This window comes from Ambystoma mexicanum, chromosome 3q, assembly GCF_040938575.1.
Source record: "Ambystoma mexicanum isolate Mex_15411 chromosome 3q, UKY_AmexF1_1, whole genome shotgun sequence".
Classification (NCBI taxonomy): domain Eukaryota; kingdom Metazoa; phylum Chordata; class Amphibia; order Caudata; family Ambystomatidae; genus Ambystoma; species Ambystoma mexicanum.
In genome coordinates, this window is record NC_090926.1 from 571,238,725 (window position 1) to 571,260,012 (window position 21,288).

Genomic DNA, 21,288 nt, shown 5'->3' on the forward strand with positions numbered 1-21,288 from the left:
TGCAGAACTTCTGGGGTTCCAGCATTGAAAGATCCCCCCACTCTGGCCACAGGCCAATGGCACCATTGAACGTTTAATGCCCAACATCAAGTACAGTGTACAGATATGACCATCACCAATGGATCATTTATGCAAGCTGTATGTGCTCTCCTGAGGGACAATCGAAACACTCTGCATAGAACTACATGGATATGTCCCTCTGAGCTTTAATCAGAAGATCTGAACATGTCTACCCCAAGTGCCTGCCACAGACAAAGAGTATGCCATGACACAATGTGCCAGAGAAACAGATGAAACCAACAAGGGGAAGATGAAGAAGGACAAGGCTGTGGTGTTGAGTGACGCAGGTGCACAGGAGACGCTGCCCAATGATACGTAGTACACAGCGCTACGTCTGCGCCTCCGAGCCTTTAAGAACCTACGATCGGACCCTCTGTGACAAAGCCCTCGCAGGACAAGGCCGTGGTGTGGAGCGATGCAGGAGACGCTGCACGATGATACGTAGCATGCAAAGCTAAGTCCACACCTCTGAGCCTTTAAGAAATGAGGATCGGACCCTGTGCTGCAAAGCCCTCGCAGGACAAGGCTGCAGTGTTGAGTGACGCAGCTGTTTGGCGGCAATGGGGTTGTAGTGCAGATTGTGAGCGCAGTCGACTTCACCCTCCATCTGCGGCCGCAAGGTTAGAAGTTACAGGGAGGTTCAGTAGCATTGTTAGACTCCACGCAACCCCCTGACCTTCACATCTATCCCACTCCCTCATTCACACACGTTGTTCCCCCTCACAATTGTTCTGCCCTTCCAGGCCCCTCCCTTCGCAACCTAGGCTGCGCTCCCCCTGTCTCAGTGCTGTTCGCACGCAACTGTCCCAGTGCTGCTCCCATGCAACTATCCCTGCTCCCCGGGTCTAGTGCATCCCTCTCTGCATTGCTCCCCATGCAATAACTCTCTGCACTGCTCCCCATACAACTTGTCCCAGTGCTGCTCCCACGCAACTACCCCCACTCAACTGACCTAGCGCATCCCTCTCTGCGTTGCTCCCCATGCATCAACTCTCTGAGTTGCTCCCCACACAACTTGTCCGAGTGCTACTCCCATGCAACTTTCCCCGCTAGCCTGGCCTAGCGCATCCTGCTCTGTGCTGCTCCTCACGCATTAACTCTCTGTGTTGATCCCCACACAACTGTCCCTGCTCCCCCAGCCCTGCGCTTCCATCTCAGAGCTGCTCCCCACGCTTCCCATACCCTTTCCCTCCTCTCCTTCCTCTTCAGGCTCATCCTGCAACCATTGTACTTTTCAGTCCGCTGTTTTGCATTTCACTACTGTATTGTCTTTCCATTGCATTGCCTGCATTCCTCTTACTTCCAGGTTTCCGTGGACTACCAGTGTTTTGCTTTGTTGGGTTACTAGTGTATTGTTTATGTGCTGCACTGCTTGATTTCTCTTTCCTCTCTAGGGCCCCTTTGACCACCAGCTGTGTATTTTGTACTGTACTTCAGTCTAACACCTTGAGTCCCATTGTAGTGTATTTTTGCTGCATGCACTGTTCTCTCCACTCGCGCTAGGACCTTACAAGGCCCTAGTGTTCTTGTTCAGTGTTACACTTCTTTGTGCCCCTCTATGTGTTGACCCCCCCTGTGTGCCTCCCTCCTGTTTGCCTCTAAAATTTGACCCACCCACTCCCTCTCCTGCTCGGCCTGCCCCTCCCGACTCTCTGCCTGCACCCTCTATGGTGCTCTGGCTCCCCTGTCTTCTCTAACTTCTTTTCTATCGACTATCCTATCTCCAACCCAGGCCTCCCTTTCGCTGATTCCTACACCAGTGCTTCCTCCAGAGACCCTCACCAACATCCTCTTTGTCGTTCCCTCTCCGGGCGTATGGACACCACATATGGTCTCTGTTCTCTCTCCTTTTTCCTCCTCCCCCATTAATGGTGCCTTGTGGGAGGCCCTCCTGGCACCCTTCCACTATTCCAAGACCATCTTTAATGTCTACTTAAATGGTACCGCCTTGGTCCAGGTCCCTCAGGCCAATCTCCTCCTTTTCGATACATGCTTCCCGCATTTTATCAACTTCCTTTCTTCTCCTGCTACTCATATCTACCCCTCTCTGGCTCCTCTGCCGCCTCCTTTCTCTGCCACCTCTCTGGCACACTCTGCAGCTTCTTTGGCCGTTCTGCTGCCTCCTTCCTCCCCCACCTCTCTGGTACCCCCCACTGCTTTGGCTGACCGCTCTGCCTTTGCCTCCCTCCACCATCCCTCTGACACCCTCCCCTGTTTCTCTGGCGATCTGCCTTCTTCTACTTCCGCTACCTCTCTGGCACTCTCTTCGTCCTCTCTGACTACCCTTCCACCGCCTCCTCCCTCCTCTGCCCATTCTCGGGCTCCTCTAACACTTCCGCAGGGTGTATCTCTTGCCTGTACCCCTCCACGGAAGTGTGGTGGCAATCTGTTCCACGTCACTACTCTTAACTCTCGATCCGTTGTCAAACACTCCTCAGACATCTGCCTTCTTGTGGAAGAGCTTGATTTGTATGTACTCGGTCTGACCGAGACTTGGTTCACGGCCAGCTCTGTCATGAGTTTTGACTCTCCTCCCTGATGGCTACAAGATCCTCTCCGAACCCAGAACCGACGGTCCTGGAGGGGGAGTAACCCTGATCTTCCCAGAGTGGATCCTTGCTCCTGTCATCCCTACGCAGACCTACTCCAATGCCTGGTCTGCAGACACTCTATCTCTCCATACCTCTTTCTCACAGTGGCCACCATCTACAGGCCACCTGGCCAGGTCACCCGCTTCCTCTCTGAGTCGGCTGATCTCTCCTCCTCCCTCCTTACCTCTCAACTTCTACTCCTCAGAGACCTTAACATCCACTTGGATGCTACTAGCCCCTCCTCTGGGCTCTTTCGCGACCTCTGCGACTCTCTCTTTCTCTCTATTCAGCCCTCTGGCCCGACTCACTCTGTAGGGAAGACCCTTTATGTTCTGATCTCCTCAGACCTCACCCTCTCCAATCCCCTCACCACTCTTCTCTCTTGGACTGATCACTTTCTTCTCTCCTCTCACCTGTCTCTCTCTGCTCCTCAGGCTAAGCCGTCCCCAGCACTGCCACCCACCTTCTCGGTCATCCGGCCCATGAAGCGTGGCTGACTCACACTCCGACACAGCCCTTTCCAAACTTCATCTCTCTATCGCTAACACTCTTGATGTCCTTGCTCCTGTCATGAGGATCCGTTTGAAGCCTGCATCCAAGTGCAACTCTTGGTACGATTCTGACCTCGCCCCCCTTTTTTTAATTTTATTTTTTAAATTTTTTTATTATATTTCAACCAACAAAACAATACAGACCAAATATACAGTGCAAGATTCAATAATACAATTTCGCTTTTGTACATTATACAATTTGATCTCTGTTCCCCAAATCCCACCCCCCTTACGAGCCTATCCGGTCTGTTCACTCTGTATTCGCACCGCGTGGTGAGGTCTGTTTTCCATTGGAATCTGCCAAATCTGGCATTGTTCCAAACAGTTCCGCTATCAGTAATTTCCAAGCCAATAGGGTTCCCACCTCTTCTCCCCCTCCTATATTACTGGACTCCTGCCATACCATGGTCTTCGCTTCCGCCCACCTTTGTAACTCCTTCCATCATATCTCCACCCGCGGTTTATGATGAGCCTTCCAACCCATGGCGATCCTCCTCTTAGCCAACACATATGCCAAGTCCTTCAATTTGTTAACATGCTTTAATTTTTGCGATCTAGGGAACCCCCCCAGTAGGCAGGCCCAGGCTGACTCTACAACCAATCTGACCCCTTTATCCGCAAGTTTCGCCGCTATCTCGCTCCAGAAACGCCCAACCACCGGGCAGGACCAAAACATGTGTATCATGCCAACCTGTTCTTCATCACATTTGGGACATGCTTGTCTTCCTATATTTTTAAACATTGATATCTTCAGGGGTGTCATGTATGCCCTATGCGTAATATATAATTGTATTTGTTTCAACCTAGCGTTTCTCGACACCTTTTGATGATACCACAAAGCACGCTCCCACATCCCGTCTTCCATCGGGGCTCCCATCTCCGTTTCCCAGTCTAATCTTAGTTGCGTTGGTTCTCTACCAATTTTAAGCATCAGCATGTCATACAATCTTGAAATCTCGTGCCCTCCCTCTGTTATATCATATATCATGTCCACAGTACCATCCGGCTCTTCTTCAAGAATTGTTTCGGGCCAAGTTTTTTTAATTTCACGTACCAGTCTATGATACGTAATATATTGACCTACGTGTAGACCTGTTTCCTCGCCCAGCTCTTCGAAATTTATGATGGCTCCCTCCCGCCAGACATCACCCACAGTTGCCAACCCCACCGATTCCCAGTGGTTCCTAATCATCCGTCGTAGCTGCACATCACCCCTGGCCAGTGCAACCAGCGGTATCTGTGGGGAGCACGGAGCCGGGATTTCCATCATCCGGCACGCTCGGCGCCAGATCCTCCACCCAAGCATCAACATTCTGGGGCGCCCCTGCATTTCTATGTCGGACAACCAGATCACTTCTTTTAAATAAAATGGGGCACAGTCTGCACTGAACAATCTGGATTCGGGGGTTCCTTCATCCGAGAGCCATTTAGCAACATACTGCAATTGGCTCGCTACATAGTAGGCCTCATAGTTGGGGAGCCGTATCCCCCCTTTTTCGTAAAAATTCTGCAACTTCCACAGTGCCACCCTGCACCTGGTGCCCTGCCACAAAAAGTCCCTGCATATACTATTAAACTTGGCAAAAAACTTCCCCGATATGAGGTGTGGAATGTTTCCAAAATAATGTAGAAGTCTGGGCAAGACCACCATCTTAAGCATTGCACTACGCCCCATCATTGCTAGCGGCAGTCTCCCCCAAAATTGCATACTTTTCTCAATTTTTCCTACGGCTACCTCCGTGTTGTGTTTATGTTCTTGTTCAACCGTATGATGCACATCTATCCCGAGGTACCGAAAGGTATCGACAGCCCAAGGGGCTTGCATCACCGGCAGCTGCTCTACAGGGAGTTCCCTAACGGGAACAGTACAGACTTCTGAGGATTCACAGCTATTCCAGACAGCCCCGCATACCGACCCATAACCTCCAAGATATACTGGAGGTTCTCCTCCGGGTGCCTCAGGTACAATAGCAAATCGTCTGCATACAAGGAGATTGAGTGTCGCTCCCCTGCCACTTCGATGCCTATGGTATCATACTGTTGTCTGAGATATATAGCCAAAGGCTCCAAAGCCAATATGTATAACATAGGGGACCATGGGCATCCCTGTCTAGTACCTCTGCCTAGCCACCATCTCTCTGAAATGACAGCTCCCGTCTTAACTCTGGCTAGCGGGGCACTGTATAACATCTTTGCCCATCTTATGTATCCAGGCCCCATCCCATATTCCGCCAGAGCCGCCAGCAGCCATGGCCACTTGACAGAGTCAAAAGCCTTTACCGCGTCCAAGGAACCCACTGCCATGTCACCCTCGTTCTCACCCGCCCATTCGATGACTCGGTGGAGTCGCCTGTGATTATGAGTTATGTTACTATTCGGAACATACCCCGTCTGATCAGGGTGTATGAGTTTGTCTATGACTCTTCGCAGTCTGCTTGCCAAAACAGCTGTTAGTATCTTGCTGTCTTGTTTCAGCATTGATAGTGGTCTGTAGGAGCCACAGCTGTGTCCAGGCTTATTTGGTTTAGGAAGCAGAATTATAACTGCTTCCCTGAGCGACTCTGGCAGCTGTCCCGTCTCAAACGCCTCATTTAGAATATTCAGCATCGGAGGGAGCACTTCTGCTATGTATGCTTTGTAAAACTCACTCGGAAGCCCGTCCGCCCATGGGGTCTTACTGGTAGGCAATTGTCTCACCACCGCTTCTAGCTCCTCTAAAGTGATTGGTGCATCCAACTCCTCCCTCTCTTCAGCACTTATCTTGGGCAGGCCTATATCTTTGAGTGTTTCTTTTATCCTTTCTTGACTATCCTCCTCCACGTCCCCATACAGTTCCCTGTAGTAGGTGGCAAATTCCTGATTAACTCCCTCCTGGGTGTCAGCTACACTACCCTCGTCCCTTGTTATTGTCCTAATGGTGGGTCTGGGGATTTCGCTCTTATATAACCACGCCAGAAGCCGTCCCGTTTTATCACCACCCGCGTGCTGCCTCTCTATGTATTTCTTATAATTCAGTTTACACAGCCTATCCCAATGTTCTCCACACCTCTGTTGTAATTGAAGTATCAGCTCCGCATTCGACCCAGTATCTCCAGACTCCCTTTGCGCTTGTTCCAACTCCCTTTCGGCTGCATGCAAGTCATTCAGGATACCGCCTTGCAAACTTTTAGACTTTGCTATGGCTACGCCTCTCAACACCACTTTAAAGGCCTCCCATAACGTGCACGCTGAATCCACACTACCCGTATTTTCCTCAAAGTAATTTATGATCTCCTCCCTTATATCTTCTTTGAACACAGGATCTTTAAGCGCCTCCGCTCGGAGGCGCCACGTTGGGATCCTTGCTCTTGGAGGGCGGTATTGCCAGCCAACAACCAAGGGCGAGTGGTCCGACAGGACTCTCGCTTTATAATCCGCCTGCACCATTTTCACCATTATGTCTGACGTAGCAAAGACATAGTCCAGTCTAGTAGACAGCTGTTGTGGGGCCAAATAGTGAGAGTACTGTTTTTCTTGGGGGTGCTTCATTCTCCATACGTCTGCCAGGCCAAAGTCATCTAGCAGCGTTTGTAGCACTCGTGCCACCGGGGCAGGTTTATCTGACTTTTGATCTGATCTGTCCACCCTGGGATCTAGTACACAATTAAAATCACCACCCCAGATTACCGCACTTCCCATGCACCTGCCAAGATTGGCACTCAGGGTTCTGAAATACGTCGCTGTATTCTGATTGGGTGCGTATGTGTTGACTATACTTATCTCCCTGTTCTCTACCAATCCCCTAAGTATAACCATTCTCCCGTCTGCTTCAGCAGTTTCCTGTAACACATGAAAGGGGACATGCGGTGCCACCCAGATAAGGACCCCTCTAGCATAAACTGAGTATGTTGAGCCCACCACCACTCCTTTCCATTTCCTCATAATCATACCCAGTCTCTCTTTCGTCAAATGAGTCTCTTGTAGTAGCGCAATGTCTATCTTTTGTCTTCGCAGGTAGAGCATAACCTTATTTCTCTTCAAATAACTGTTTAGACCCCTGACATTCCACATAACTATCTTAAGGTCCCCCATGGCTTGTTATGGCTCCTGTCCCCACTCCAGCCGTGCAAACCACTTTTCGTTTCTGTTCTCGTCTATATAGGCTCGTACCCCAGTGCAAACTTCCCTTAACTACACACACCCCAAACACTCCTCCCTCCCCTGTTTCCCACACCCGTCTCTTCCCAAACACACCTAACACCCCGCGCCTCCCACCCCCCACTTTCCATCCCAGCCCCAACAACCCCCTCCCCAACTGTTGCCCAGCTCCATCCCTGGATCTCAGGCACCCCCGCATCTAGCACTTTCTGGCTTCCACCTGTACTCGATGCTCTGCAGGGTAAGGCCGCCCTAATGGCTAGCCTACTAAAACTAGTACAGGGGGGGGTAGGGTACTCGCGTCCTGCCGCTCCTATTCGCTATAAACTCAACACACTTAACTGTACAATTGGCACATGTATGCACATTACTATATTCAAGTCCTTAAGTTCGCCAAGGTCCATGGTATCTGCTCTAAATGTCACCCGTACCCAGTGATATCCCTCAAACATAACCATCACCTTCATTTCCATTGGAGTACCCACTATGCAGCATATCACCCTACATGCAATGTCCCGGCCACTTATCGTATTACTCTCGAGCTTGTTCCGCCTCCTGTTCCGGACAACCCTGAAGATCTAGCCATGTCGTCGCTTCTTCGGGAGTGTGGAAAAAAAACATCTTGCTCTTATGTATCACTTTCAACTTCGCAGGATATAGCAGCATATATTTGATCCCCGCCACGTGTAGCCTTCTTTTGCCGTGACGGTGCACGAAGCCCTGTCAATGGTTCCCCCTTTGCGGAAGTATTCCAAAATCTTCTCGCGATCCCTATAGTTCAATATCTTCGCAATTATTGGCCGGGGGGGTCCCCCCGGCTTCGGTCTCCTCATGAGGGCTCTATGCGCACGCTCCACTGCAAATCCTTGCAAGAGTTTTTCAGCCCCTATTTCTTGCAAGAGTAAATTTTCGATATAGTCTGTGGGGTCTTGGCCTTCCTCTCCCTCTGGAAGGCCGACCACGCGAATGTTGTTCCTTCTTGCTCTCCCTTCTGCCTCTTCCGCATGATTTTCCAGGTTAACGACCTGCTGTTTCAATATGTGAACCTCCTTTGCGTTGTCTGCGCCGGTTTCTGAGTTGGTTTTCACTGCACTTTCCAGGCTACTCGTTCTCTCCGATAATGTCCTTACAACTTGTCGTAGCAAGGCGACGTCAATGCCTACTGCGTCTATCTTGGCTTCCAGTTCAGTACGTAGATCCGCCATCGCTGCTCCCCATGAGTCCCTCAGCTCTGTGATAGCTGCTAGAATCTGATGGTTCTCCGTGGCTACAGTACTCTCTGCTGTTGCTGGCACTCCTTTAGGCACAGTGGTTGCTGGGGATAGCTGTGCTCTAGCGAAAGTTTCCATGGTAGGTTGTTTATTTTTGTTCTTGCCCACGGCCCCCCGCATGGACATCCTGCTGGTTTAGTTGCCTTTCCAGGTTGTTCAGTCTCCGCTATAGCAGTCTCGTTGCCCTGCTGTGGTACGATTTCAGAGTGCCATCACAGGTCTAGGTCGATTGTCCATAGAGGCACTACGTGAGATTATGCTCACTGGGCTCATGCACAAACAGACTGTCTCTGCACGATACAGTTTGTGTCGTTGCATGCTAGGGCGCACTATTTTTTGCTCATCCGGTCCCCGGGGCCCTGTGCGGCTATGCGCTCACTGTGCCCAGCCGCTTATGGCTTGCGTAGTTCCAACTTTTGCTGTGGCCTGTGCTTACTTCACAGCTTGTGTCTCACAGTGCTGTTCCTCACCTTGTGGCTCACACAGCGTCGTGTGCCAGTATTCAGCCTCTGCACATGCCTCCAGGCCTCAATGCTGCATCTCCGTTCGTTTTAAAAAAAAAAAAAAAAAAAAAAGCACGGTGATCATTGCTTGCACCTGCACGGCAGCCTCAAACCACACTCCAGAGGCCACTTTCTTCGATCTCTCCGCAATGTTCGCCGCCCACCGTGTCACGCACACCTTTTCCAACTCCTTCCTTCAGGCTCTACAATCAGTCCAGTGCACTGTTAATGTCTCTGCCTTCCACTCCTGGGGCCGTAACATTAACAGCTCAGGCGCACGGCTCCCACCACTTTCTAACCGAGGCCTCGCACAGCTTTCTCAGCTGATCTCCGCTTCACTAGGGGGCCCCGCTCACGTTTCGGTGCCCCTCAATCTCTTGCAGCTGGGCCTGTCTCGGCTTCCTCCAGGCGATACGTTCCCGCAAGCGAGGCAGATGGCCTCTCCAAGTCCAGGTATACAGTGTAACACGCTCCTAGTGTATCACTGTTATTTCAATGCTCCGCTGGGCACCCCAGCCGACACGAGCTTCGGCGGCCACCAGCAACAATGTGTCTCAGGCTCCTCTTCTCCCGGGCTCATCGCACAACGCAGCACGTCTCTTGGAGCTGTTTCCACAGGCCAAACGTGCGCCACCAACCATCCCACGAAGTGAGCCCCTCAGTCACAGCGGATTGCTGGATTCAGTTGTTCTGGCGATCGGGGTGTTTTCCGAACCCGACGCCTTTGTCCGCCGCCATTTTGCGAGACTCCGTGTTCCATCAGGCGACTCCTGCAATGCTCATAGTTTGGTCATCACCGCTCAACAGTCCTTTGCACCTTTGGTAGAGTGCTGCTTCCGATGCCTTCCCTTATATTTTTGGCAGTTTTCGGACCATATGTGCGTTATTATTAGGATCAATGTCGGATCTATCGGAGCAGCCTCATTGGAGCACGTCCTACTCCATGGCTGGCTGGCCACGCCCCCGACCTCGCCCCCCTTAAGCGCAAGTGTAGGGTGGCAGAGAGGAAGTAGAGGGCATCAAGCACACCCTCTGACAAACAGGCCTGCCTCCAGCTCCAAAGGCAATACAGACTCACTGTCCTCTCTAAGAAGAGCGCCTTCATTCAAGCCCATGTCTCGGCGGCCTCTAACATCTCTGCCAGACTTTTCAAAATCTGCAAGGAGTTGGCCAATCCTGCTGCAGTCTCCTGTTCCCTCCCAGGCCATCTGCATGGCCTTGGCATCTCATTTCACCACTAAAACTCAGGACATCCTGTCCACTCTCTCCTCCTCTCCTTCTTCCTCTCCCTCTACAGGCCCCTCTCTGGCCGGTTCTCCACTTCCTTTCTCCTCCTTCCCCCGTTCACGCCTGACAATGTTTCTGGACAAGTCCGGTCTATGAAAGTCTCACCAAAGCAGGTGCTCCTCTACTCCAGAACCATCAAGGACCACATCAGCACCCTTGGTCCAGCCTTGGCCGATTTCTGCAATCACTCTTTTGCCACTGGAACCTTCCCAGGCCCTCTTTAGGACTAATTTGTGCACCCGCTTCTTACGAAGCCTTATGCTGATCCTTCCTCTCTGGTCAACTATCGCCCGATCTCCATCACTACTTTCCCAGGCGAACTCCTGGAAAAGCTGGCCAGCTCCCAGCTTAATCTACATACTGAATCTGTTGGTTGTCTCCAATACCACCAGTCTGGTTTCAGAGCAGCCAGAAGCATGGAAACTGCTCTCCTGAACACCCGTGAAGACTTGCTTTCTAATCTTGACTCTAACCATCCTTCTGTCCTCATTCTCCTTGACCTATCCTCTGCTTTCGACATGGTCAACCATGCCATCCTGCTCAATCGTCTCTGTGACAACCTAGGAATCTCTGGTCAGGCCCTTGCCTGGTTGACCTCCTTTCTCACTGATCAACCCTCCCAGGTACAACTTGAGTCTTTCCTCTCTTCTATCTCTTTCTGTCTACTTGTAGTGTTCCACAGGGGCTAACATCGCTCCCTGGCTATTTAACCACTACCTCCCACCTCTGGTCCACCACATCTCTACCTTCTGCTCTAACTTTCAGTGTTATGCAGATGACACCCAGCTCCCGTCAGCCTCTACTGCTCCTTCTCTCATACCAGACTGCCTGTCCGCTATTTAGGGATGGTGTGCCTCCAACGATCTCTGCCTTAATGCCAGTAAGACTGCCAGTAAGACTGAGATCATCTTCATTGTGACTTCTGCTCTCGCCTTCCCTCTCTCACTCTGGCTGCACACCCTGGTCCCTCTACTTGCTCCTTCCAGTGAGGTTAAGATCCTGGGTGTCGTCTTTGACTCCGCCTTCTCCTTCTCTCCTCACATCTCTGACATCTCTAAGAAGTCACAACTTCAGCTGCACCTCCTCAGAGGTATTTTTTCTTTTCTCACTTTCCCCCAAAAGCTCACAGTCTCCAGAGCCCTGGTCCTCTCTAGAATGGACTACTGCAACATCCTCTTCCTAAATCTGCCTGCCTCTTCGCCCTCTACAACTTATCCAGAACAGGACTGCAAGACTTGTTCTTGGCCTCAAGCCCTGGGATCGTATCTCTCCAGCCCTGTCCACTGGCTCCCTGTGGCTGTGAGGATTGAGGTCAAGACCCTCTGTATCATCCACAAGGCTTTCTGGGGCCTGAGTCGGCACTACCTCCATCTCTTTCTTCCTAAACATCTACCACGTATTCCTCATTTTTGATATAGTGAAGTCTGCTTGCAGCTTGCTTTGGAAATTGTTTTCATGGGTCGAGCATCGTGCAGTGTCGAATCTTGGTCCTCGACGGACTGTCCTTCGTGATGTCGGCGCTGATTATATATTGGCACATTTGCTGACCGTTACCTCAGTTCTGTTTTTTCCGCATTGCTGCGTGCTTCGGACCTACTCGCCTCAGCGATAAAACTTCTTCTTACTTCGACAAATGGCCTCCAAACCAAATACGGCTTTAATCAGTGTTCAAACTGTGGGGCCAAGATGTTGATTACAGACCTGCGCCGTGTTTGTCTGTGGTGCTTGGGATCGGGCCCCAAGGTCGATGACTGTGGCTCGTGTCAGTCGATGACGGTTAAGGCCTTGTGGGAAAGGAAGGGCCATTACCCCTTCAAAGAGGAAATCTTCCTCTGATTCGAAAGATGTCTCTCCTGTTAAAAACATTCGAAACATAGGCGTTCGAGGTCCGGTTCACAACGCTCATCATCCTCTTCCCATAAAAAAGGTAAGAAACGGCATCACAGGTCCTTGACATCGTCTTCATCTTCCTCTTCTGAAAGAGTTAGTTGCCCAAAAAAGAACTCGACTCCAGCAGAGTTAGGAAAATTCAGTTTAAAAATGTTAGCTATTTTTAAAAGACACGCTCCTCTGAGTGTTCCTCTTAAGGAGTGCGAGAAAAGTGGCCACCCCTCTGCATCTATTGAGACTGGTAGGGAGTCCCATGTTTCCCCTTCTCGTGCGCACGAGAAGAGGTTCCTCGACATAAATCAAAGGAATTTTCTTCGCTGCACAAGAAAAAGCCTGTGTCTGTTACCTCGAAACATTCACTATCGGCATCGAAGACTTCTTCGAGGAATTCAAAATGTTTGTCACCTGAACCTTCGAGGCATATAATTCATATTGAGCCTTCAAAGCAACATAAGGTGCATTAGTTGACAGTTTCGAAGAAACAAGGCGAAACCTTCAATGCCTTTGACCTCATCGGAGCATTCTTCGCTCTTGAAGATTGTAAAATCTATTCCTGAGCCTAAATTGTTCCAACCCATTCCAAGACCTGATTTATTTAGGCAAATGGGTTCTATCTTTGAAGATGATGAGGAAGAGGATCAGCCCCCTTTTGGGTATGAATATGGAACCCCAAATGTTCCAGAAGAATTAATATCAGAGGAGTCCAAGATGCAGAATCTTGTGGATACATTAAAGGAAACCAGTAGTTGGAAAACATCACCAGAGACAGAATTTGGTAATGCTGAGATAGCTGGTTACAATGACCCTTCATACAGAATGGTTATTGGTAAAGTAGCTGAGTATCTGGGATGGTCCAGACCTGCAGCCACTGTTGAAAGTGATGATCACACTGACATCTTAGACAGTGGAACAATTAGGGAAGTTGTACTACCATTCCATGTAGGGTAATGGAGAACTGGTTGAAACCAGATTCTATACCATCTGTTAATAAATTATTGACAAAGAAATACAAGACTGCTTCAGTGGATCCTCCATTTCTGAACAGGCACCCAAAGCCTGAAAGTTTAGTGGTTCAAGCAGCAACAGTATCTTCAAAGGCTGCAGACTATCCGTCTGCTCCAGTAGACGAGGAAGATAGGAGGATTGACTCTGAAAGGGTTTTTATTGCAGGAAGTATGGCATTGAAATCTGCCAATGCTACCAGTGCATTAGTGAAATACAACCATACCCTTTGGGGTATGGCTACTCTAGCAGCAGAGCACATACCAGAGGGAGAAGAGGGAGAAGGCATTTTAAGCCTGATACAAGATGGCAAAGATGCAATGAGACAATTTCTGCAATCTAGTTTAAATACGGTGGACTCGACCAGTAGAGCCATGGCTTCAAAGCCATGGTTCTACTGGTGGAGTATGGTACTTAGACGCATGTCCTGGCTGAGAAAATCTAGATCCAAACACGTCTGTTAGACATGCCGTTTGACGGTACTTCTCTTTTTGGGGAGAAGGCTGATAAAAGTCTAGAAAAACTGCAAGCTTCTAGAGCTGCAGCAAAATCTTTGGGGGCGATGATAAGACAACCTCAATCTACAGGTCAAGGATGGAGAGGCCGTTCTTTTCATTTCTATTCCTCTATATCTATAGGAAGAGGCCAGTTTTCACAAAGAGGTCAAAGAAGACCCTACGATGGAAGAGGTAGAGGAGGAAGGACTCCGCCTACAGCACATGCAGTTACCCTCAACTGCAGGTGGAACAGCAAAATGGCTCCTTCAACCACAAAACTGTGGTAGGGGGCAGACTGTTTTACCATGTTCGGAGTTGGTGAAGCATAACTTTGAATGCAGGGGTCCTACAAACAGTAGCAGATGACTACTACCTACCATTCCTGAAAAGACCTCCCGATTGCCTCCCAAGAGAAAGATCAACCTTGGTTCCAGATCCGCTCCTCCAACAGGAGATTTTCACCCTTTTGGAGAAAGGTGTGATGGAATTGGTGCCTGTAGCAGAGAGGAACCAAGGTTGGTACTCCCCTTACATTCTAATCACAATGAAGGATGGAGGAGTGCGACCCATCTTGGACTTCAGATGCTTGAACAAGTTCCTCGGGAAGGACAAGTTCAAGATGGTAATTCTTTCGCAGATCCTTCAGGCCCTTCGACTCCAGGATTGGTTGGTGTCAATTAACCTTCAGGTTGCTTACCTTCATGTATTGATACATCAGAAGCACAGAAAGTACCTGAGGTTCGCGGTTGGTGGTTTTCATTATCAGTTTCGAGTTCTGCCATTTGGGCTCTCCTCCGTCCCAAGGGTTTTCATCAAGCTTATGGCAGTGATGGCAGCAAGTCTAAGGAGGGGGAGGGGGGATTCGCATCTACCCCTACCTGGACGACTGGCTGATCAGAGCTGTTTCTCCGGAACAGTGCCTGGATCATCTCAGTCAGACCCGCCATCTCCTCCACGAGCTGGGCTTCTCCCTGAACTTCATGATGTCCCATTTGATACCCTCTCAAAAGCTTCAATTTATTGGAGCAGTCCTGGATTCAGCCTCGGGAAAAGCTTTGCCACCCAAGTTAAGGGCTCAACATCTTTTACAGATGGTCCAAAAATTTCAGAGTGCCCTATGTCTTCTGGCCTACGACTTACTAAGGTTGCTCGGCCTCATGGCATCCTGCATTTTTCTGGTGCCAGAAGCCCGTCTGAGAATGGGATCCCTTCAGTGGGCTCTCAGATGCGAGTGGTCTCAATTGTCTGGCAGAATGGGCTTCATCACGAGTTTGGCGGTAGCCGTGCCTGGATTACAGGCACGGCAACTGCCGAACTGGCATCTGGCACTGACGCCCGCGAATGGGCACTTACCGGCCCATTACGAGTTGAATGGGCCGGTAATTGCCCATTCACGGGTGACGGTAATGCCAGGCTCCTCATCCCCATTCTGCCCCATGGGGCAGAGTGGGAATGAGGAGCATGGATGCACCGGCACCGTTTATAACAGTGCCGGTGCATCCATGTGTTTCCCTGGCGGGCTGTCAGGGACCCGCGAGGGAAACTCGGAATAAGGCAGCACGGTATGGACGGTGCCACCAGATTCGTAATGAGGCCCAATGACGGACCTTCTTCAGGTCCCGACAAAGGTCGCCCAGGATCTTCTGTGGTGGGAAAACTGAGAGAATGTGATGAGAGGAGAACCATTTTGGCAACCATGGCCGGAGACGACGGTTGTGACAGATGCCTCCCTCTCATGATGGGAAGTGCACATGAGAGAGCTTTCAATAAGCGGACACTGGTCTCGGTCGGAGTCCAAACACCATAGCAACCTTTTGGAGCTGAGGGCAATCAGACTAGTGCAGTTGGCCTTCCTGCCCTCGATACGGGGAAAAAGTGTCCTGCTAATGACAGACAACACAGTGGCCATGCATTACCTCAACAAGAGAGGGGGTCTAGAGTCACTGCCCCTGTGCATAGAGGCAATGCAACTCGGGTTCTGGGCACTAAGAAAAGGAATAAGACTTCTGGCAGTTCATCTAGCTGGAGAAAAGAACACGGCAGCGGATGCTCTGAGCAGGCAGAGCACTGTCTCCCACGAATGGGAACTAACTCAGGAAGCCCTTCAAGGTATCTTCGCCCTTTGGGGAACCCCTCAAGTGGATCTGTTTGTGACCAGTGTCAACCGGAAGTGTGAGCTTTTCTGCTCCTGGGAATTTCCCCAAAGAGGAGCTCTAGGAGACGCGTTCGTAGTGGACTGGGAATTTCCACTCCTGTATGCATTTCCACCTGTCCCCGTCATTCCTCACATAATATGGAGGTTGAGGAAGTTCAGGAAAGCCATGATCCTCATTGCCCCGGATTGGGCCAGGAGAACATGGTACCCGTACCTTCTGGGAAATGGCCATCTGCCCGCCAATTTGTCTTCCCCAAAGAGGGAGGTCACATTCTTCACCCAGTGATCAGGACTCTCAACCTTAACGCCTGATATCTCAAAGTGTGAGATATAAGGATTGGGACCTTCCAGAAGACATAATGCAAGTGTTGCTTTCGGCGTGAAGACCAGCAACTAAATCCCTGTACCTTTGCCGTTGGAATAGATTTTGCAGCTGGTGCAGGGAAAAGAAAATAGATCCTTTCTCATGTGAACTTCCCTAGGTTTTGTCTTTCCTACTTCACTTGACCCATTCTGGGTTGCAAGTAGCCACAGTGAAGGGCTATTTAGCGTTCCTTTCAATTTTCAAAAGATCTCTGGATGAGGGATCATATTTCAAAGTACCGATTATGACACAATTTCTGAAAAGCTTGACAAATTTGTTGTCGTCTGCTCCCGTCATTGTGCCATTATGGGATCTAAACCTGGTACTAAGAGGTCTTTTGGGAGCACCCATTGAGCTCTCACATTCAGGCTCTATAAGGATGCTCCCCATAAAAACTGTCTTTTTAGTGGCTATTTCATCTGCCCGTAGGGTAAGTGAGCTTCAGGCCCTATCTTCCAAACAACCTTTCATGACCTTCTAAGGTAGTTTAAGAGTTAAGTCATTTTTCTTGCTGAAGATTGTGTCAGAATTTCATTTGGCACAACGTATTGCACTACCATCTTTTTATTCTCCTCCTCATCCATCTAAGGAGGAATAGAGACTTCATTGTTTAGAACCAAAGAGGGTTCTAAGTTTCTATATCACAAGGACTGCAAATGTTCACCAAATGATCAGCTTTTAATTGGTTATGCTGGTCATAGGTTAGGCTTAGCGTTCACAAAACAAACCATCTCTAGATGGATTGTGATGTGAATAAATGAGTGTTACTCATTGGCTGGCACGGATTCACCTGAAGGTCTAAGAGCGCATTCTACTAGAAGAGTGTCTGCTTCATCGGCTCTTGAAAGAGGTGTACCAGTGAGAGACATTTGCAGAGCGGCAACATGGAAGTCCCTGCATACATTTAGTAGATTCTGCTCTGTATATTTCTTTTCAGGAGAGGAAGCCAAATTTGGCAAAGCTGTCCTCCACAACATTAACAAGTAAAGTAAATTCTTGGCACCCTCCACCAAACTCAAACTGCTTTGGGAGACTATCAAAGATGAAGACTATGTGGGCGGACACAATCCATTTGAAGAACAAGTTACTTACCCTCGTAACGTTCTTTTGACTGGATGTTCCTCCCAGGTATTTCTCATAGCCCTCCCATCCATCCCCTCTTGCCTAGAATGTCCGTGTCTTACAGCTCCCTTTCTCCCAACGTCAAGACTATCTCCTCCTGGAACACAGTATGCTACTTAAGGAGGGGGGAAAAACGAAGAACTGAGGTAACGGTCAGCGCGTGTGCCAATATATAATCAGCGTCAACGTCACGAAGGATGCTACGGAGGCAGTTGAGGACCAAGATTCGACACTGCATGACGCTCGACCCTAAGAAAAGGTTTTCCGAAGCAAGCTGCAAGCAGACTTAAATATATCAAAGATGAGGAATACGTGGGAGGAACATCCAGTTAAGAGAACGTTACCTGGGGTAAGTAACTTGTTTTTCTCAAGCTCTCTGCTCATCCACCTCCAACTCTCTGAGGGTCAGCCGCTTTTCCATGCAGCGAGTTGGAGGTAGATCTCTCTCATCGGCTAGGACCTCCCTCTTGAACAGCCTCCATGCCTCTCGAACTTGAGCAAAATCACCTCTGGTTCTGGAAGCAACTCAAGACCTTCCTTTTTGCTTCTGCTTTCTCCCTCCCTCTACCTTGCTGATGTCCCTATCTGTTGCGCATACTGGTTACCTGGCCACCCACTGAACTTACGGGACCAAGATTCTGCCCGACCGGTTGGCAGTGCACTGCTTCTGGGCCTCCCAACCACTTAAGGGACTGTATCTGCAACCCTACAGTCCTCTGATTCTCTGCACTTATGAGCCGCCTCCCGGTGGCACTTACTAGTTACTTTGCACTCTACCCTCTGCCCTCCCCCCGGCACTTCTCCCCCTCCCTCCCCCTTGCACTTGCGCCATCTGAATGACACAAGGCCTAGTAAGATTGTTGTTTTATCCTCCTTCTGTCCTCCCTTCCTTGTCTTGTCACGCCTAGAAACACTAGTGTACAGGCGCATTATAAATGACTTATCATATCATAACTATGCTGATGTATGGCGAAGAGCTAGAGAACCTGATATCCAGTTGGGTGACACATTTGACATCGTGGACAACCCTTCCTACTTGACTGCCTGGCTCAGGTCGGAATTTCAGGCCAGGTGCACACCTGGTTTACCTCATTCCTTGCCAAGAGAACTCAGACTGTTTCACTTACTCCATTTCTCTCTACTGTGTTCCCTCTTCTCTGTGGTGTCCCTCAAGGCTCTGCCTTGTCTCCTATTCTGTTCAATATTTACATCTGGCCTCTTGTGTGTCTTATCCGCTCCTTCGGCATCAGGTGCTATTCGTATGCTGACGACACTCGGATCCTTATCCGTTTGGATCTTGATCAGGGTGAGGTGTCGTCGTGCCTTACAGCAGTGCCTGGCATCCATGGGGGACTGGAGAAACCGCAACTGGCTGAAGTTGAATGGAGGTGCTGGTGGTGAGTTCTCCTCCTAATCCTTCACTTTGGGTGTCTTCCTTCTTGCCTTCTTCTTTGAGCCCCCTTCTTGTTCCAGCCGAACAGGTGAGGAATTTGGGTGTATTAGTCTCTGCCTCACTTTCCATGGAGTCACAAGTCTTTGCTGTTTGCAAAGTGGGGCATTATCACCTCAGAGTTCTGAGGAAGATACTTCTGCTGATACCTTCTCATGTACATCCTCCTGTAGTTGCTGCTCTTGTGCTCAGCGGTTTAGACTATTGTAACTCCCTTTATTTGTCTCATGGCTTAATAAAGCAGCTTCAACACTTGCAAAATATGGCTGCCCGGGTTGCCACTGGCTCCCCTTATGGGTCCCATATATCTCTTGTGCTGCGTTCTCTGCACTGATTGCCAGTTGCCCAGTGCATTGCCTTTAAGGCCCTCTGCTTAGTACACCGTGCCCTGCATGCCCAAGGCGCTGAATACCTCAGCAACAAGTTTTCCTGTTACCTTCCTATGCAATGTTTACGCTCTGCTACCGCGGCCCTACTTGTTGTTCCTTTATTTCGACACTCTTGCATTGGTGGCCGAGCTTTCTCTGTTGCCCTCGGCTCGACTATGGAACAGCCTCCCGCTGATTTAGATTTTTTTTTTATATCACCTTACCTTTAGAAAGGCATTGAAAACTTATCTGTTTTAGTACTGTGACTGTAGTCGAGGCTGTTCCCTCTCCTTCAGCGCCATGATGCCCTCAGGTGAACGAGCGCTTAATAAGTGAACATAACATAATATTTATTTTGTGGCAAAAGCAGTCTGAGAATGATTTACTTGCTTTTCATCCCAGTCCGTTACGAGTAATGGAAGTAAAGCGGTCCATGGTGTTGGTAGAAAATCAAGCCCACTCGGTTACCTGAAAGTCATCTTTCTTTCGGAAGATTGGACAGGCGGCTGCTGATACCATCTTTTCTACAGAAGTATCTGACAGTTGTAGTTCATCCGGCAGCTTCTCTGAATACATGAACAGTGATGTGGACTCTGTATACACTAGTGACAGTGAAGTAGCTGAGTCGTCCAGAGGCCAGAGTCCATCTAAGAGGCTTGTATGCTGACCTGTGAGGTGGATCAAAGAGGTGGAGTATTTGTAGTATGCAAAGATTTATGTGAGGGGGAGATCTAGCGTTCTAGTGTTTAGAAAGAGAGTCTCCTTTCACTGTCACTGGTCCTCGAACAGGAAACACGTGACAAGGGTTTCAGGGGGTGATTACTGTAAGGACGTTGAATAAAGCAGATGTGTTAGATACCGCTCCATGTCGGTGTATTATTTACTGGGCGAGGGCCCTACTAATCACTTGTTTGCACAGCAGGGATTCAGGGGATATTATAGAGGATTGAAACAATCAACCAAATAGACCCCCTCTTGCAGCCATCAGAATTAGCAATATTCGGGCGCCACAGTACACCTGATCGGCCCACACACGGAAGAAAACACCTGTCGCACATAGCTCAGTGTGCTCAATCATCCACTTCCAACCCTCTGGATACAACCCACACAGCGCTGCAGCTTACCCATTGCATATGAAGTTCCAAAAACGGTCAAAGTCAAGATTATGGTTCAGCAGGGACTGGAGAGCTGCACTGTTACAGGATGGGGAAGAGGTACCACAGGAAACCCTGAAGTGATACAGGGGGTGAAAACAAAGCTGATGATAGCCTATATGAGGGAGATTACCAAGAGGTTAAGGGATATAAAAGGGCAGAACACTTTTCCGGAATAGGTGTGTTCATCTTTTTCATGCATAGTGGTACAGAGGACAGTGAAGAGCACACCTGGGCATATTAAGCCCAGGCCAGTTATAAGAGCCCGACGAGGAGATGCCCAACCACATTATCGCTCATATTTAGAAGGAAAAGGAAGTGGGCTCAACCAAGCCATCCTAAAAATGCACCCTATTGTTGAATAAAGACACTATGCCACACACTGCTCTTTCTACATTCAGCAGTGACAGATTCTCACCTCATTTGGCCGTGGACTGGCTCTGCTGTTCCACCACAATCCCTCTCAAACAGCTTTTGAGGCTGTTTCAACACCTTACCATAATGAAGGCTTCTAGGTTGCATGGCAGCCGCATTGATACAGTCACATATTCTCCACCACAGTTCCGCCCACCTGAGAGCTATTTTGGTGATGACGTGTCACCTACTTGACGATCTCCTCCAACAAGACGGTCTTCTCCCGATCACTGTATCTCAGCATGCATTGATGGCCTTCTTTGGCTCTTCCATCCGTCTGCATCAGACATTTTTCCTGGATGGCCAGCACTAGCACTGTATTGAAGTGGATCTATTTTATTATTGCCTATATGCAGTAGAAAATTGGTGAATGTCGTACATTTCTTAATGCATGCAAAATTCACATTTACTTTACATGCGCTCCTATTTCACCACCATGGCGGTGATATCTTGTTGGTATCTCAGAGGGCTC

General features: G+C 49.4%; 1 protein-coding gene across 3 annotated transcripts in view; it reads left to right on the forward strand.

The window, feature by feature from the left end:
* Positions 1 to 21,288, forward strand: part of SLC23A1 (solute carrier family 23 member 1) — a 945,676-nt gene that overhangs the window by 223,358 nt on the left and 701,030 nt on the right. The gene's annotated exons all lie outside the window — the stretch shown is intronic.